The sequence below is a fragment of the Lactuca virosa genome, chromosome 4 (assembly GCF_052849685.1).
Source record: "Lactuca virosa cultivar CGN04683 chromosome 4, Lactuca_virosa_CGN04683_v6, whole genome shotgun sequence".
Taxonomy (NCBI): domain Eukaryota; kingdom Viridiplantae; phylum Streptophyta; class Magnoliopsida; order Asterales; family Asteraceae; genus Lactuca; species Lactuca virosa.
The window spans coordinates 235196163-235215078 of NC_136429.1; positions in this window are offsets into that span (position 1 = coordinate 235196163).

Genomic DNA, 18916 nt, shown 5'->3' on the forward strand with positions numbered 1-18916 from the left:
TTTTTCCCGGGAAATTGAAAAGCAAATGGTCAGGACCATATGAAGTAATTGATGTCACACCTCACGAAGCGATTGAGATCAAAGATGAAAAAGGCGGTGAGTCATTCAAAGTAAACGGGCATCGTCTCAAGCCCTATATTTCATCCGCCACACGACATGAGGTACAAGTAGAACAGGTTGACTTTTTACAAGAACAACCCACTTACGTCATCTAGTTTTTGCTTCGAGGTAACACGTCTGGCTGAAGACGTTAAACTTAGCGCTACTTCGGGAGGCAACCCGAGAACTTTGTGGGTATGTTCACTGCAAACCCTCACGAGACTTCACTCGTCCACTAGGGTAACCTAGGGGTTTAAAAGGCTTGTTGCACATGCCAAGTGCAATCGCGATCCTCAGCGAAAATGATGGATTTATTTTATTTGGTGTGTTTGTGGTTTATTTCATTTTATTGTTTTATGGTTTTCTTTTGTGTTTTACATCGAGCACGATGCAAAGTTTAAAGTTGGGGAGGTATACTTAAATGAGAAAAAGGCGACAAACCAAATATGCTGCAATTTTTGGTTTTGATCGAGCCCAACAAAAAAAAATTCAACATTTTTCTCCTATTTTTGAAGATATAAAAGCCTCCTCTACCAAGAACTATCAGGTGATCTCGATTTTTTGTTTGTTTTTTGTGATTTTTTTTAATATAAATAAGAAATTATCCCAAAAAGGAAAGAATGTAATTGTGTTAGTATGTTAGTGTGCTTTTACCAAATTATAGCAGGAAACATAAAAAAAAAACATTTTGAAGCACCAATTAGTATTACTTGTATGGATATAGAAACAAACAATAGGATGCATAACAGTGAGAAAGTGGACCGTAACAGACTGATACATTTCATGCAGTAGATCAACTTTCTAGAACTTGTTTTAACTATATTTTAAGAATACTGAATATCAAAATGATAAAGGCAATTCATTTATTTTTATTTTTAGCCAATTAAGCCTTAAGCCTACCCATTTGTATTTAAAATCCCTGTTGTTAACCACTTTGAGCCTTAGCCTGTTCGTTTCTTAAGCAGATTTAAGCCATATCCCAAACACTTTCCTACCATGTCTTTCGACTTTATAAGCAAAGTTTTATCATTTCTGTGTATGTATTTGTTATATATATTGTTCATATTTTAGCGAGTCAAATAAATTGTGAAATTTCAGAAAATTTCTCTTGCTTGGTTCTAAAAAATTGGTTTATATATATATATATATATATATATATATATATATATATATATATATATATATATATACATATAAATTGAAAAAGAAGACAGCTACCCCTTTATTTGAATGTTCTCTTTTTGTGTATGTAAGTATTTATAGTTTTATAAACTTAAGGTTAGATATCAAGAAATTAACGTTGTTCAAAACATTTTACACAAATTTTCGACATTTTTAGAAAATCTAAGCCTAAGTTTAAAGTTGTATGATGTGAGATTTTTTATGTGTTATTTGTTATTTTTAGAAAATCAAAGTTTAGAAACAAATCTAAAGTTTGAGCTTCCATATTTTGATATATATCTGTTGTGTTCAAAAAAAAATGTTAAAAATAAAAGTATAGCGTTAGTGAAGGTTAGTTAGAAATATTTTATATGTTTGTAAACGTTTGCAATTTTTGCTTCAAGTTGAGTCCATATATATACACTTTGGGGTTTTGCTGTGCAAAAAAAGATTGAAAAAAAAAAGATTGAAAAAAAAAGAAAGAAAGAAAAGAAAACCAGAACCAAGCATTTTAGTTTGAATAACTTTTGTGTTTTTGTTAATAATACAATTTTAATTTGAAATGACATATTCAGATAATGTCATGATTTTTAAGTTGAACATAATCCAAAAAGATTTTTGTCTTATCTAAACGTTTTGAGTCATGTTAGATAAGTTGTAGATGTTATTAATGTGTGTATATAGTTGTATTGTATTTATCGAGTTGTAATAATTATCTTTGTTGTGCTCTTAAAGTCTAAAAGACCCAAGTCACCAATCCAAAAACATCCCTACCCTACCCTTAGCCGAACATTACAACCTGAAAGTCCTTTTGATTGATATTTAAGTAGTCACTAAGTAGAGGTAGATCAAGCCTATGGTAAAACGATATCTTTAAATCGACCTTGAGTGTAAACACGTCCCCACTTCAAAGAAAGAAATGTGACCTCATCCTAACACTTGTTGCTATATCTTGATCAGGTGGTATTGATTGGTGTTATTTAATTCTGTTATGGTTCCATGTGAAAACTAGTTTATAATTCATATCTTTAGTTTTCAAAAACATCAAAGAAATTTTCTAGCACGCTAATCAATTACATTTGGATCTTTCTTGGGACGAGAAAGAGATAAGTTGGGGAGGTTTGATCGGTATATTTTACATCACGCTTAATATACTATAATTTATGTAAAATAACCGATTTTATCTAAGAATGGTGCTACTTTGACATGTATTTGAATTATGTTTGTAGGTGGTAAATATGATGAAAATGGTACAAAAATATGCAGAAAGAAGTTCAAGGAATTACACGAAGAGAAATCAAGATTGAAAACAAAAGAATTGAAGATGTTCGGGTTTGGAAAGACGAGAAAATAAAATAAAAAAATGAAAAATTGTATTTTTATAAAAATAAAATTATTATTTCCTAAATAAATCATTTTAATTAAATTATAATTATTTTAAAAATACAAATTTTCATTTTTTTATTTTATTTTCTCGTCTTTCCAAACCCGAACATCTTCAATTCTTTTGTTTTCAATCTTGATTTCTCTTCGTGTAATTCATTGAACTTCTTTTTGCATCTTTTTGTACCATTTTCATCATATTTACCACCTACAAACATAATTCAAATACATGTCAAAGTAGCACCATTCTTAGATAAAATCGGTTATTTTACATAAATTATAGTATATTAAGCGTGATGTAAAATATATCGATCACCCAACATTCCAAATCGCTCCTCGAAACCTCAGGAAGTTCCGAACTTAGCCAAACCAAAGATTATTTTTCACAAATATGGTCTCAGAAACCACTATGCAAATGACTGTTTGGCTGATGTTCCTCAAAAACCAAAGGTGAAAGACTCTTCCTATTATGCTCGTCGAGCATAAGAACTTGTTGAAAGTGAAAAGGCATTTGTCACTACAGTTTCAATAAATGTTGATGGGTATTGGTCATTTGGTGATGAGGGTAAAGGAAAATCTGGGAGAAACTTATGGCTTATGGCTAAACAGGCGAGTAAGTGTGACGAATGATACTGGTCTTCCGGTTCGGAAGCTAATGAAGAAGATGCTGAGCCAAAGTACTGCTACGTGGATACCAACAATGCACCTGGCTGAAGCATCATCTAGGAGGTAAAATTATTATTACTAATAGTAATTTTGATTTATCTATTTGTGACCCGACTTAGATTACGATTCGAAGAACGCAAGGTTAAGATTGAATCGTTAGAGAGATAGCTTGTAATGGGCAAAGATGAATGTATTATTTTGAATTACAAATGTGAAATTTCAATTAGTGAAAGAAATATATTGGTTAATGACAATAAGCGTCTTAATGCTAAAATTAATAGTCTGCATAATTAAATTGATGTTCTTGAAGCTAATGAGATAATGACACATAATTTTCGTCATCCCTGGTCCAAAGCACCTGGGAGACATTCTGAACCACACTTATTCGGATACCCCTATCTCACCTTTGTCATCCCTTCATGAGACCTCAGATAGATATCAATCACTAATTCCTGAGTTGAAACCACTCACTGTTACATGTCCTGATTCCATGCAATTTCTGCCTCTGATATCCCTGGACCTGAATCCGTCTTCAGAACTTTCCTATAACACTATTGGTATTGGAGTGTGTATTCCTAACTCCAGTCATCCGAACAACTGTGTTGTTGAGGAAATCATTCATGAGACATGTGGACATTACTCAGATTAGCCTAAATTATTTTGGGCGTCCCTCGATAGTGATGTAGAATTTAAGAGTGACGATAACACGTCGTCCGATTCATGTGTCTCTAACTCTAAAGTTGTTTCTAAGTCGACCATAGTTCTAATTAAGCCTCGTTTCAACAATCCATCTATTAGACAATCTTCCAAGTCAACATATGACTCTTAGAAAAAGCCTTGGCCGAACAAGAAGGACATTGTTCATCCAAAGACCGAAGCTAGTAAAGCTCTCTAAAAGAAAATAGATCTAGAGAGTGCCTAGATTCCTTGAGATATCTGAGAAGAAAGTGTCTCAAACAGTTAGTCTAGCTACTAGGAATCACAATACTTTCATCCCCGTTACGATTCTTAAAAGACCATCTAATACTGTTAGCTCAGATATTCGTTACACATCAGTCAAAAGCTGTGTGAAAACTGTTACTGTTGGGGCGTCATCTAAGAAAATGACTCTCCTCGGAAAGTATCATCTTCTGTGTTTGTTGCTACCTCGGATGGAACAACATTCAAATTGAAACAATTTACAAAATCAAATGTGCCTACGAATGCAATGAACAAAGGAAAATATACTCGAAACACTGTTGTTCAGAAACCTTTTAAAGGTTCAAATCAAAATTTTGAATGGAAAGTAAAAAAGGAATGAAAATTCAATTGAAACATATCGAAACACAATTCTTCATGAACCATCTCGGAAAACAGTTCCTCCAAGGAAAGCAGTGTCTAAGCAACAAATAGTTGAGTATGAATTTTTGATTAATGAAAAGACTCTGAAATTCTGCATATTCTGAAAGGAATCTCGGAAGAAGCCTTCTGAGACACCACCTGTTCAGAAATCACAAGCCAAGTCGAAAGCCCATGCTAAAGTCCCTAAATCTAACTACGAGCCTAAAAACTCGAAAACTCACTGATTTTGCAGGATTTTTGTGCTTTAGAACAAGATACAATATGATATATTGATAGTGCTTGTTCCATGCACATGACTGGGCAAAAAGATTTTCTGTCTGATCTGAAGCTTGCTCCGAATGCTGGTTATGTTACTTATGGAAACAATTCAAACTCCCAAATTCAAGGTTATGGCATCTTAACCAACGAGAATTTCTCTGTCTCAAATGTGGCTTACGTGGATGATCTCAAGCATAATCTATTCAGGGTAGTACAACTCACTGATGCAAATTGGAGAGTTGAGTTCTGTAAGAAGCATAGCTATGCTATAACAGAAGACCGAAAAGAATGTCTCATCAAATCATATCGCATCAAAAACAAGTATCCTCTGGATATCATTATGATCTTTGGAAAGTCTCATTTATGTCTTCTATCAAAAGTCATTCCTGACGTAAGTTGGCTATGGTATCAGAGACTTGCTCACTTAAACTTCCGATACATGAATGATCTGGTTTATGGTGAAATGGTCTGAGGTTTTCCGCTCCTCAAATTTGAGAACGATCATTTATGTGCTGCATGTGAATGTGGGAAGCAATCAAAGAAAGATTATCCGGTTCTAATTGAAAATTCCATCTCGGAACCACTCAAACTTCTTCATATCGATCTCTATGGGCCCTCTATCGTGGAAAGCTTACATCACAAAAAGTACATTCTAGTGATTGTTGACAACTACATAAGGTTCACCTAGGTTTTCTTCTTAAGACTAAAGTTGGAAACTGCTTTCGAGATCATGAATTTCATCAAAGGAATTGAAGTTCTAACTAAACTGTCCGTCTGAAGAATTCGTAGTGACAATGGATCCGAGTTCACTAATGCCATAATTGAAAAGTTTCTTACTGACAAAGGCATTGAACACACCATTTATGCTCCCTACACTCCACAACAAAATGGTTTCGTTGAAAGAAGAAACCGAACTCTAGTCGAAGCCGCTCGATCGATGTTGAACTTTTCAAATCTTCCACTTTATCTTTGGAACGAAGCAATCTCCATAAATTGCTTTACTCAAAATTGAAGTATCATCAACGTCATCTCAACAAGTCACTATATGAATCAGTGAATGGTCGTAAGCCGAGTATCCCATTCTTACACATTTTTGGCTGCAGATTTTTCATAAAAAACAATAGTGATCAACACACCAAGTTTAAAAAAAAATCATATGAAACCATATTTTTGGGACACTCTTTTAATTCAAAATCTTTCTGAGTTTTGAATCGTCAAACTCATGTAATTAAAGAAAGCTTTGACATCATGTGACAACCCGAAACTTCTACCTGGTATATCTAGTCAGTAAATCTAAGTTAAACTCGTTTCTGTTAACTTCTGGCACGGTTTAAGGGTCCATTTAAGTGTTTTAAGCTTGGGTTCAGTCAAGGTTGAGGTTAGGAATGAGTCAACAAGTCGTATAGTGTCAAAACCGGGCCATACACACCCTTAGGGGGAGTGTACGACCGTAAACATGGGTGTGCGGCCGCACACTCACCTCTTGGCCGCACACTCCCTTCTAGGCAACACACCCACCTTATATAAAGGGTAGACCCCTTTCCTTTCATTCCTTTAACATCTTGGCAGCACACAACACCTTTTCTCTCAAGACTCTTCAACCGCAAACCCTCCCAAGGCTTCAAAAACGTGAGTAATCCATCCCTTAGCTTGTTGTACTTGAAGAACCACTTCATCTAAGCCTTGATTCATCAAGTTTCATCATGTTCTTCATCCCTTGAAGGAGTACGGCCGCACACCTTCATAAGGTTGGCCGCACACTCTTAAAACACCCTCCAAAGTGAGAGTTTGACTCCTATACTCGAGATAGACATGACCCTAGCCTTATTGCACCTTGAAATTGACATTTTGGACATCTTCATGCGGGGTGTACAACCGCACACACCTGTGTACGGCCGCACACACCCTTGTGCAGTAGCACACTCCTTGTGTGCGGCAGCACACTCCCGTGTGCGACCACACACTCATCCTAGGGCCGCAAACCCACTTCTAAGACCCTAAACTTGTACTACAACTTAGTTTGGACCTAGAACACTTCATGGATGCAAGTATGGACCTTGGAAACACCTCATAGACATCTTCCATCATGAGTGTACGGCCGCACACCCCTTGGGCCGCACACCCATGACCGCATACACCTTTAAGGTGGCCATACACTTCCATCATGCAATCCTTTAAGGTTCTAGCACTTAGTGCAAGTAGTCCCAAGTTCCTAGAGTGGTTCTCCGTCACATCTAGTGGTGAAATACCTTCATTTGACTCCTTTATGTGTCATTACATGTTAATTAGGATCAAATCGTGTTCAAGGCTTCACTTAAACATCCGACATTCCGTATCGATCTTTCATTCAAATCGCCCGAGGTGAGTTCATACCCCTACGCTTTTCCGAGTTTTCATGTTTTCAGGGGGGAATACAAGCAAAAGCATAAGGAAACTTGTGCTAAAAATATATTATTTTGTTTAAGATAATTATATTTTCAGTATGCTTTTAACAAGGAAAACAGTTTTAAACAACCGATTAAGAAATCAACTCGTAGAAACATTTTTCAAAACTAGAACAATGAACTCGTGAGTCATGTAGTAAAATGTATTATTTTATAAAGGATTCATGCAAATCATAAACAGGATTTTCAGTATTATTACTTGTAAATTTGTTAGTCTAAGTTGGAGACACGTCCTTGGTAACACTCCCACAAAATCACAGTGTAGGACTAGCACTTATGACCATAATCTCTTGTAGGGAGAGCGTGACTGTTGTGTATAGATCTATACGGGACTGACTATCCCGCACCTCGCTGCTAGCTACAGTGGGACCGGCAGGTCTACGGGTGACAAAGTCATAAAGGATACTGGCCCTCATACGTGCCATATCAAGTTAATGTATGGTTATAAAACTCACAACCTAGATAGCAGAGATTTACTTTTGTAATAATGAATCAAGTGAACTAACCTCAAAGTAATAACTGATTTGATTACTAGAGGGTGTTAATAATACCTTCAGGATTTAGTTCACCACGTTTTTATTAGTTTTAATTATGTAATAAGGCTAATATACCTCACTAGAAGTAACCAGGGTTTTTAAAAGAAAACTATGTTTATCGATATAAGTATGGTAGATACTTGTACACCTCAGTTTAGAACGGATAACCAACCGTCAACTTGTAGGGAAAATATAGGATTTTTCCGGGATAACTCAGCTTTTCATAAACGGATTGTTTAACATATTACTAACGGATATTCATATTCATTCCACGACTCCTTGGATTGTGCATACCTTGTATGAATCTGGAAGTCATGGAAGGAATGGGTTTTTAAACACGCTTTTCATAAGAAAATATAGGATTTTCTTGAGAAACACTTTTCAAAAGGATCAAAGAAACATTTTCCACTAAAAACTAAATGCTTATGAACTCACCAGCTTTATGCTGATATTCTTTCAAAACTGCTTGTATTCTCAGGGATTTAGTAGACAGGTACTTCCAGGCTTTTGGAGAAGTTGGCGCGTTAGAGTCACGTCTTTCGATTTTACTTTTGTTATGAACAAAACTATGTACTAAGACGATGTAAACCTTTTTCATATATGTATTGAATGTTTGGTTGTGTTTACTATGCTTGCTATGATACAATTGTTATGATACTACGCATGACGTTAACCGCCCCCGAACGTTTCCGCCGTTCCGGTTTGGGGGTGTGACATATTGGTATCAGAGCCATTGTTTATAGTGAACTAAGTATACCGAACCTAACATGGTATACAACTATAAACATTAAGGGGGCCTAAGTGCTCTAAACTAAAAGTATACTTTCAAAAATACAAGTATTTTTATAAAAGTATATAAGTATACCCGAGTATCAGAATCCGTGTCATAAGTAGAACAAAACAAAAGTATTTGGATGTTGGACATTGCGGTTAAACCTGGGCAGTTATGTAATCATGTCTAGGATCAATATAGCCTGATCAAGTATACTCATTCGAGACATGACCAACATGCGTTTGGGAGTGACTGTGGTGTTGCAGCAAGCCTAAAACTTACCTAGATACCAGAAGAGTTCTAGAACCAAACGTAAAGGTTAAAATACTATAGGAGTTTTTTAGGATGCTATAACAACCGAACCGAAAACTTACCCAAGAATCCATCCCTCAAGAATCAATCATGTAACTATAATAAATTGGAAGTATTATTATATTCGATGCCTATTAACTATCCCTTTACCCCTATCTCGCAAATTGTAACATCCGGATTTCCAGGTATTATGTTTGATCATTTATTTTGAGTAAAAGAGAGGGACTCGACGAGTTGAGGCGTGGACTCGTCGAGTAGGACCGCGATTGCTGACTGGATTAATGATCAGACTCGACGAGTCGGAAAGGATGGACTCGACGAGTCCGCGTTGTGGGTTGAAACCCTAAATCCCCGGGCCTGTGCCTATTTAAAGGACCTTATGGCCCTTAATTGCGGCTACCTTCATCCTTGAGAGTACCAAAGCTTCTGTGAGCCTTGTGAGTGAGAAAGGAGGCCATTGTTCACCATTTCTTGTGGATTTTAGCAAGAAGGAAGGAGGAAGGTCAAGCTAAGCGAGTTGGGGAGCTTGAATCTACTTCCATTTGATCAGAGGAAGCTGTTGGAGGTAGCAATCTATGCTTATTCTCGTATTTTTGTTGACTTGGTTGAACCTAGGGTTTCTTTATGCCTTATTTAGCTTAAATCTGGAATATGTGAGGTCCCAAGGTGAAATGGTTCTTAGATCTGGACCTTAAGGGGTCCAGAGAGTCCCTATCATTATGCTTTATGCCACCCCTTTGGAGTTATGAGCCTAGAAAGCCATTTTAGTAGTTATTTCACCAAAAGAAGCATTGGGTGCATTGCATGTGGGTCAAGTTTCGACCTTTACGTGGTTATTGGTCTTGGGGAGGTCAGATCTATAGTTTAGAAAAGCAGATCTGACCTCAAAAGGTCATTTGAGAGATGTTATGGGAGCAACTCGCCGAGTCCATAAGTGGACTCGACGAGTCGAGTCGGGGTTGCCCCGCAATTCGTTACAGAGCGACCCGGCGAGTGGAGGAGGGACTCAACGTGCCAAGCGAGGCTTAGAAGGATTCAGGGGACCCGCGTGGACTCGCCAAGTCGCCCGAGTGCACTCGACGAGTCTGGTCAAAGTTGACTTCGTTGACTATTAGAGTTTATTGAATGTTTGGACTTTTGAGCCATTGGAGGGGTAGAATGGTCTTTTACCCTTCTTAGAGAATTTAGAGAGGGTTTAGCCTAGACTTGAAAGTCGTATTGATTAGAGTAACTATTTTATGTGATTAGGCGGAAGCTAGATCAGTATTTCCGAGTCCGAGGGTTACCGAGTTATCCGAGGTGAGTCTTCTCACTATACTTTACCTAGAGTGGTAATTATAGTTATGTGACAGAGTATTTTGTATGCTATTTATGTGATATGATGCACTGCATTATTTCTATGTGATTTATGCTGTGTTTGTGTTCCAGAGTTTACAGAGTTAGGACCGAAAGGTCCACAGAGTTAGGACCAGAGGGTCCATAGAGTTATAGCCTCGAGTGGCTAATTTGTGTTTTATGTGGTATTTTGGGGAACTCACTAAGCATTTATGCTTACAGTGTTTTGTGTTATGTGTTTCAGGTACCAGTGAAGATCGCGGGAAGGCGTCGGCATGATCAGTACACACTATTGGAGTTTTATACATTTTGATCTTGGGATGTGTTTTTATGGATTTGAGATGTGATACATTGAGATTTGAGAATGTTTATGAATGAAATTATATTTTTAAAAGTGAAAAATTGTTTTGAAATTTACGTTGTTACAAGTTGGTATCAGAGCCTTGGTTTGAGGGATTCGGGTGCACCTTTGGGCGTATCTGAACTCAAACTGAGGATTTGAGAGATTTTCAAAATAAAACAAAATTTTTCTAAAAGAGTAAAAGGTTTTGAAAAGAGCAGAGCAGAGTGGTGTGTACGATCAGCCAGCGCCCGAACGGTGATTTCCCAAAATACCCTTATACTATGTGTTATGAAATATGATACAATATGATATGCATGCTAGAGTAGGCTAGGTGTTCTTATTAGGACTAGAGTGGCCTGATTTGTGATGCCTTAGCCTAGGGGTTTTGCTGCTAGGAGATGCTTGAGAGTGAGTAGATAACAACGAGGAGCTTATGAGAGATCTGCTAGAGAATAGCTTATGCCTAGGGAGATTAGAGTACTTGGGATTTAGGATCCTAGGAGGAGGACTTGGGGTGAATACTGATGCGGTGTGGACGGTAGTATAGGGCCCGTACTACTGAAGATATCGAATCAGTGCGCAGTCCAAGTAAGAATCCTTAGGGTACTAAGGAGCAAGTAGGGTTGAGTTATCGAGTGCGAGTATGCTCGAGCGAGTCTCTGATATTCCTTATGTTGTATTTCAGAGACATCATGGTGGGGACACGTCACAGACCAGAGACCAGCGGTGTGAGTGACGAGGAGCTTCGTCAGATGATCCACGAGGAGGTGGCTGCGGCTATCCGCGTAGAGATTCCAGAGATGTTTGGGTCTATTAAGACCACGTTGATTGAGACTTTTGATGAGAGATACGCATCAGTTACTGAGGCTGCAGCTACCGCGGCTATTGCTGCTGCTAGGCCTCAGGGTGGTGATTCGTTGTTGTTCCGGGAGTTCCGCAACACGAAACCACCAGAGTTTGATGGGACGCAGGATCCGATTGCTGCGATGAGATGGGTTTCTGACATTGAGGGATGCTTCTATACATGTTCATGTCCGAAGCATCTGAGAGTTCGGTTCGCGCTGAACCAGGTTCGCTTGGGAGCGAAGGACTGGTGGAAGTTTGTGACAGCGCACTATTCTTCTGCAGAGCTTGCCGCGGTGACCTGGGAGAGGTTTAACGCTATGTTTCGTCGTGAGTACGTTCCTCCGGTGGAAAGGGGAACGGTTGGCCCAAGAGTTCTTGACCCTCAAGCAGGGTACTGAGTCTGTTACTGTGATCACCAGGATGTTCCACGAGAGGGCGATGTTCTGCCCTGAGCACGTGTCTTCCGAGCAGGCACGCATGAGTTGGTATTTGAGCATTTTGAGGAGAGACATCCGCGAGTTCGTGGCGAACTCGTCGTACCGGACATTTGCCGAGCTTCAGGCGAATGCTCTGAAGACGGAGATAGAGCTTGAGACTCAGGCTAGGGAGGAGGCGGAGTCTCAGGGGAGGGATCGGCGACCGGCACAGTCCCAGCCGGCAGCCAAGCGGGCCAAGCCCGCCGATTCGAGATCAGGGAACCAGAAGGACCGCACTTGTGGCAAGTGCGGAAAGGGTCATGAGGGGATTTGTAGAGCAGGGTCTTGTTAGAAGTGTGGCAAGGAGGGGCACATGGCCAAGGATTGCCCCAAGGGGTTTACAGTCTGTTTCCACTGCAACCAGACCGGACACCAAAAGGCCGAGTGTCCGTAGCTGCGGGGGTCAGCACAGGGAGCATCACAGGGATCTGCCCCTGCTATTGTACGAGCTACCGAGAGTCGGACGGTGAAGGCCGAGGCGCCGAAGGCACGAGGAAGAGCCTTCCAGTTGACAGTGGAGGAGGTCCGCGCAGCGCCCGATGTCGTGGCTGGTACGTATTCTTTCATGTATTTATTTGATGTTTGAGATATTGTGCTTATATTATGATATGCGTAGGTACTTTTCTTGTGATTTTTGTACCTGCCTTGCTGTTATTTGACTCGGGTGCGAGTCGATCTTTTGTATCTTTAGCCTTTAGTCAGCACATCAGTGTCCGCCGAGAGGCGTTGAGTCGACCTCTGCGAGTTTCCATAGCTGACGAGAGAGCGGTCTATGCCACTGATGTGATTCGAGGATGTGTACTCGAGATCTTCGGCATTGAGTTTCCGATTGATTTGGTCCCGATTGCGATGGGAGATGTCTGCGTCATCGTGGGCATGGACTGGATGAGCAGATTTGGAGCGGTTATTGATTGCGAGCGACAGCTGGTGACCATACGAGACCCTAGTGGGGGAGTTCTTATGGTGTACGGAGAGGGTACCCGTTCTGGGTCAGCGTTTTGTTCGGCCGCTAGAGCGAGGCAGAGCCTACAGCAGGGCTGTAGTGGGTTTGTAGCTTATGTGATGGATACGAGGTTTGATGCGGAGAGGCCGAGATCGGTCGATGAGGTTCCGATAGTGCGTGAGTTCCCGGATGTTTTCCCCGAGGAGTTGCCGGGTGTGCCTCCCGAGAGGCAAGTAGAGTTCCGTATCGATTTGGTTCCGGGGGCAGTGCCTATCGCCAAGGCGCCCTATCGCCTTGTGCCACCAGAGATGCAAGAGTTATCCTCACAGCTTCAGGAGCTGTTGGGGAAGGGGTTTATTTAGCCGAGTAGCTCGCCATGGGGAGCGCCGATCCTTTTTGTAAAGAAAAAGGCTGGTTCACACCGGATGTGCTTCGATTACCGGGAGTTGAACAAGTTAACGGTCAAGAACCGTTACCCCTTACCGAGGATCGATGATTTGTTCAATCAGTTGCAGCGAGCGTCTTGGTTCTCCAAGATCGATCTGAGGTCTGGAAATCATCAGATGAGAGTGCGTGATGAGGATATCCAGAAGACGGCGTTCAGGACTCATTATGGACATTACGAGTTCGTGGTGATGCCTTTCGGGCTCACCAATGCGCCGGCGGTGTTCATGGATCTCATGAACAGGGTGTGCAGACTGATGTTGGATCGTTCGGTGATAGTGTTCATTGATGATATACTGGTGTATTCGAGATCCAGGGAGCAGCATGAGGAGCATTTGAGAGAGATCCTTGGAGTTCTGAGATCGGAGAGGCTTTATGCCAAATTCTCCAAGTGTGATTTCTGGTTACGAGAGGTCCAGTTCCTGGGACATCTCGTTAACCAGAATGGGATATTGGTCGATCCGGCCAAGATTGAGGCGGTGATGAGTTGGGAGGTGCCGAGATCCCCCACCGAGATCAGGAGTTTTCTGGGGTTGGCCGGCTATTATAGGAGATTTATTAAAGATTTCTCCAAGATTGCTGTTCCTCTCACCAGGTTGACCCGGAAGGGCATGGCTTTTAGTTGGGGTCCAGAGCAGCAGGCCTCCTTTAAGACACTTCGCCAGAGATTATGCGAAGCCCCGGTGTTAGCCCTTCCAGAGGGGATGGAGGATTTTGTAGTGTATTGTGACGCGTCGATATCAGGATTGGGTGCGGTGCTGATGTAGAGAGGGCATGTGATAACATACGCATCGAGGCAGCTGAAGCCTCATGAGGCGAGGTATCCTACTCACGATCTGGAGTTGGGGGCTATGGTGTTCGCCCTCAAGATCTGGCGTCACTAGGGGTCCGGTGTACCATATACACGGATCACAAGAGCCTGAAGTATTTGATGGAGCGGCCCAACCTGAATATGCGCCAGAGGAGATGGTTGGATGTGGTAAAGGATTATGAGTGTGAGATCCTGTACCACCCGGGCAAGGCTAACGTTGTAGCCGATGCCCTGAGTCGTAGGACAGAGAGTGCCCCGATACGTGATGTTTGTTTGAGGTTGACGGTGATGACTCCGGTGTTGGACACCATTCGGGAGGCTCAGGTTGAGGCCATGAAGCCGGAGAACCGCAAGAGAGAGCGGGTGATCGGGCAGGTGTCTGAGTTCGTTGCCGATAGCCGAGGGCTCATGACCTTTCAGGGATGGATTTGGGTGCCATTTGAGGGCGGGGCACGTATCATTCTGATGGAGGAGGCGCACAGATCGAGCTTCTCGATCCATCCCGGGGCCACTAAGATGTATTTGGACCTGAAGAGAGACTATTGGTGGCCCTGTATGAAGAGGGATGTTGCGTGGTTCGTGGAGAGGTGCTTGACTTGTCACAGGTTTAAGGTCGAGCACCAGCGTCCGCATGGCAAGTTGCAGCCACTTGAGATTCCCCAGTGGAAGTGGGAACAGATTTCTATGGATTTTATCACCAACTTGCCAAGGACTGCGAGAGGTGTCGATGCAATTTGGGTGATCGTTGACCGGCTGACGAAGAGCGCTCATTTCCTTGCTATCAGTGAGAGGTCTTCTGCTGAGAGGCTGGAAGAATTGTATGTGAGAGAGGTGGTATCGCGGCATGGAGTACCGATCTCGATCGTGTCGGATCGAGATGTGCGTTTCACTTCCAGGTTCTGGAAGAAATTCCATGAGGAGTTGGGTACGAGGCTCCATTTCAGTATCGCATACCACCCACAGACGGACGGTCAGAGCGAGCGGACGGTTCAGACGCTCGAGGACATGCTTAGGGCATGTGTGTTGGACTTCGGAGGAAGTTGGGACACGTATCTGCCATTGGCTGAGTTTTCTTATAACAACAGCCATCATTCGAGTATCGGTATGCCTCCCTTTGAGTTGTTGTATGGGAGGAGGTGTCGGACTCCCACTTGCCGGGGAGAGGTCGGACAGCGAGTGTTGGGTAGCACTGAGTTAGTGCTTCAGACGACAGAGCAGATACAGCAGGTCAGGCAGAGGTTGTTGACAGCTCAGAGTCGCCAGAAGAGTTATGCGGATAGGCGACGATCCGAGCTTGAGTTTCAGGTGGGAGACTTCGTACTCCTGAAAGTATCTCCTTGGAAAGGAGTGATCCGATTCAGGAAGAGGGGCAAGCTGGGGCCCCGTTACATTGGTCCGTTCAGGGTAACCGCGAGGGTGGGCAGGGTAGCATATCGTTTGGAGCTACCTGCGGAGTTGAGCCAGATTCATGATACCTTCCATGTGTCTCAGTTGAGGAAGTGTATATCCGACGAGTCGGCGGTGGTGCCATTGGAGGATATTCAGGTAGATGCGAGCCTGAATTATGTTGAGAGGCCAGTTGCGATCATGGATCGAAAGATCAAGGTTCTGAGGAACAAGGAGGTGCCCCTGGTTCAAGTCCAGTGGCAACATCGGAGAGGGTCCGAGCTGACATGGGAGCCGGAGTTGGAGATGCGGGAGCAGCATCCAGAGTTGTTTGAGGAGCAAGACTTCGAGGGCGAAGTCTGATTCTAGTGGGGGAGAATTGTAACATCCGGATTTCCAGGTATTATGTTTGATCATTTATTTTGAGTAAAAGAGAGGGACTCGACGAGTTGAGGCGTAGACTCGTCGCGTAGGACCGCGATTGCTGACTGGATTAATGAACGAACTCAACGAGTCGGAAAGGGTGGACTCGACGAGTCCGCGCTGTGGATTGAAACCCTAAATCCCCGGGCCTGTGCCCTATTTAAAGGACCTTATGGCCCTTAATTGCGGCTACCTTCATCCTTGAGAGTACCAGAGCTTCTGTGAGCCTTGTGAGTGAGAAAGGAGGCCATTGTTCACCATTTCTTGTGGATTTTAGCAAGAAAGAAGGAGGAAGGTCAAGCTAGGCGAGTTGGGGAGCTTGAATCTACTTCCATTTGATCAGAGGAAGCTGTTGGAGGTATCAATCTATGCTTATTCTCGTATTTTTGTTGATTTGGTTGAACTTAGGGTTTCTTTATGCCTTATTTAGCTTAAATCTGGAATGTGTGAGGTCCCAAGGTGAAATGGTTCTTAGATCTGGACCTTAAGGGGTCCAGAGAGTCCCTATCATTATGCTTTATGCCACCCCTTTGGAGTTATGAGCCTAGGAAGCCATTTTAGTAGTTATTTCTCCAAAAGAAGCATCGGGTGCATTGCATGTGGGTCAAGTTTCGACCTTTACGTGGTTATTGGTCTTGGGGAGGTCAGATCTATAGTTTAGAAAAGCAGATCTGACCTCAGAAGGTCATTTGAGAGATGTTATGGGAGCAACTCGCCGAGTCCATAAGTGGGCTCGACGAGTCGAGTCGGGGTTGCCCCGCGATTCGTTGCAGAGCGACCCGGCGAGTGGAGGAGGGACTCGACGTGCCAAGCGAGGCTTAGAAGGATTCAGGGGACTCGCGTGGACTCACCGAGTCGCCCGAGTGCACTCAACGAGTCTGGTCAAAGTTGACTTCGTTGACTATTAGAGTTTAGTCAATGTTTGGACTTTTGAGCCATTGGAGGGGTAGAATGGTCTTTTACCCTTCGTAGAGAACTTAGAGAGGGTTTAGCCTAGACTTGAAAGTCGTATTGATTAGAGTAACTATTTTATGTGATTAGGCGGAGGCTAGATCAGTATTTCCGAGTCCGAGGGTTACCGAGTTATCCGAGGTGAGTCTTCTCACTATACTTTACCTAGAGTGGTAATTAGAGTTATGTGACAGAGTATTTTGTATGCTATTTATGTGATGTGATGCACTACATTATTTCTATGTGATTTATGCTGTGTATGTGTTCCAGAGTTTACAGAGTTAGGACCGAAAGGTCCACAGAGTTAGGACCAGAGGGTCCACAGAGTTAGGACCAGAGGGTCCATAGAGTTATAGCCTCGAGTGGCTAATTTGTCTTTTATGTGGTATTTTGGGGAACTCACTAAGCATTTATGCTTACAGTGTTGTGTGTTATGTGTTTCAGGTACCAGTGAGGATCGCGGGAAGGCGCCGACATGAACAGTACACACTATTGGAGTTTTATACATTTTGATCTTGGGATGTGTTTTTATGGATTTGAGATGTGATACATTGAGATTTGAGAATATTTATGAATGAAATTATATTTTTAAAAGTGAAAAATTGTTTTGAAATTTACGTTGTTACACATAGATAGCATGGCCGGATTCCATCTCCCTGGCGACCCATACTTCCCCAACCAAGGTGATGATGGATGGCTCGAGCCAGAGCCAGAAGTGAACCAAGAGATTCCTTTGAACGATGACCTCGCCGAACCATTTCCTGAAGAGACTAACTCAGAACCTGAAGTCGAGAATCTGACTCAAGTAGCCCGGATACCAAATCCTAGCCCCCGACTTGAGTTCGAAGGCCCAACACCTATGTGGGTCGGAAGCTTGGATAGATGGAGTCACGAACAAGGCCAACCCCGCCCATACGATGGGGATCGCCACTTCTACAATGTGAATGAAGGAGGCTCCGCAGACAGAGCTCTTCCAATCATAGTCCGCCGAGTGGCCCGCAACTTTGAACTAAACGTGGCGGCCATTCAACGAACTATGGAGCTTGAGGCAGACTCGGATGCCAACACAAACCGCATTCGCAATCTTGAAGTTGCTCACGGGAGAACTATGAGGGACAATGAAGCGCTGCAAGAAGAGCTAGCTACCACTCGAGCTGAAGTCATAAAGCTTTGAGTGCGCCAGACAGTATACGATAGCCGCCTGCTTGACATGGAGCGCCAGCTGGCTAACTTAAGGATCCGTCCGAGGGGTGCCCGTCGCCGATAGGAGAATACTCTACTCATCCTTCCTTTTTGGCCTAAGGAATAACTTTCATATCTATGATCTGAGTAGTTCTATTCCGTAAACATATCTGTCTTTCTTGTTACCAAGATGTCCTCTGTATTAGTATGATTTAGACCTACTTTTAGGTCGAGGTTTCCAAAATATATGTAATCTCGGTTTCAATATTAGTGGCAACAAGCATTTATCAGTTGAAGATTTTCATTGTCAAAAGTATACCTTAGATCGATAGCATGCAAAGTAAGCAACTTTATCAAGGCCCTAACACTGTTTTGTCCTCAAAACATGTATCATAAGATGTAATTAGACGATCATTCCTTTTCCCCATCAATTTCATATCAGTTTCCATAAAAGCTTCGATATCCTAATCGACATAGGATGGTTAAGTCCCAAATCGTGCTGATATCCTTTGATTCAAGAAAACGATCCGTCTCAATCTTTCCCTCTGACGAAGTCCTCACTGGTTATAGTGATAAAATTTGTTCGAACCTCCGTATCATTTCCTGCGCCTAAGCCCAGAAGCATCTGTGAAAGGGATGCCATGCATTCCTGACTCATGTGGTTGATGAGACACAAAAAGTTAAAGACCTCGAGAGCATCCTCGAACCTTGCAACTTTCCTGATCTCTTCCCCAAAGACATTCCAGGAATTCCACCCGAGCGTCAAGCTGAATCCTGTGTCGACTTGATCCCCGGAGCTACCAT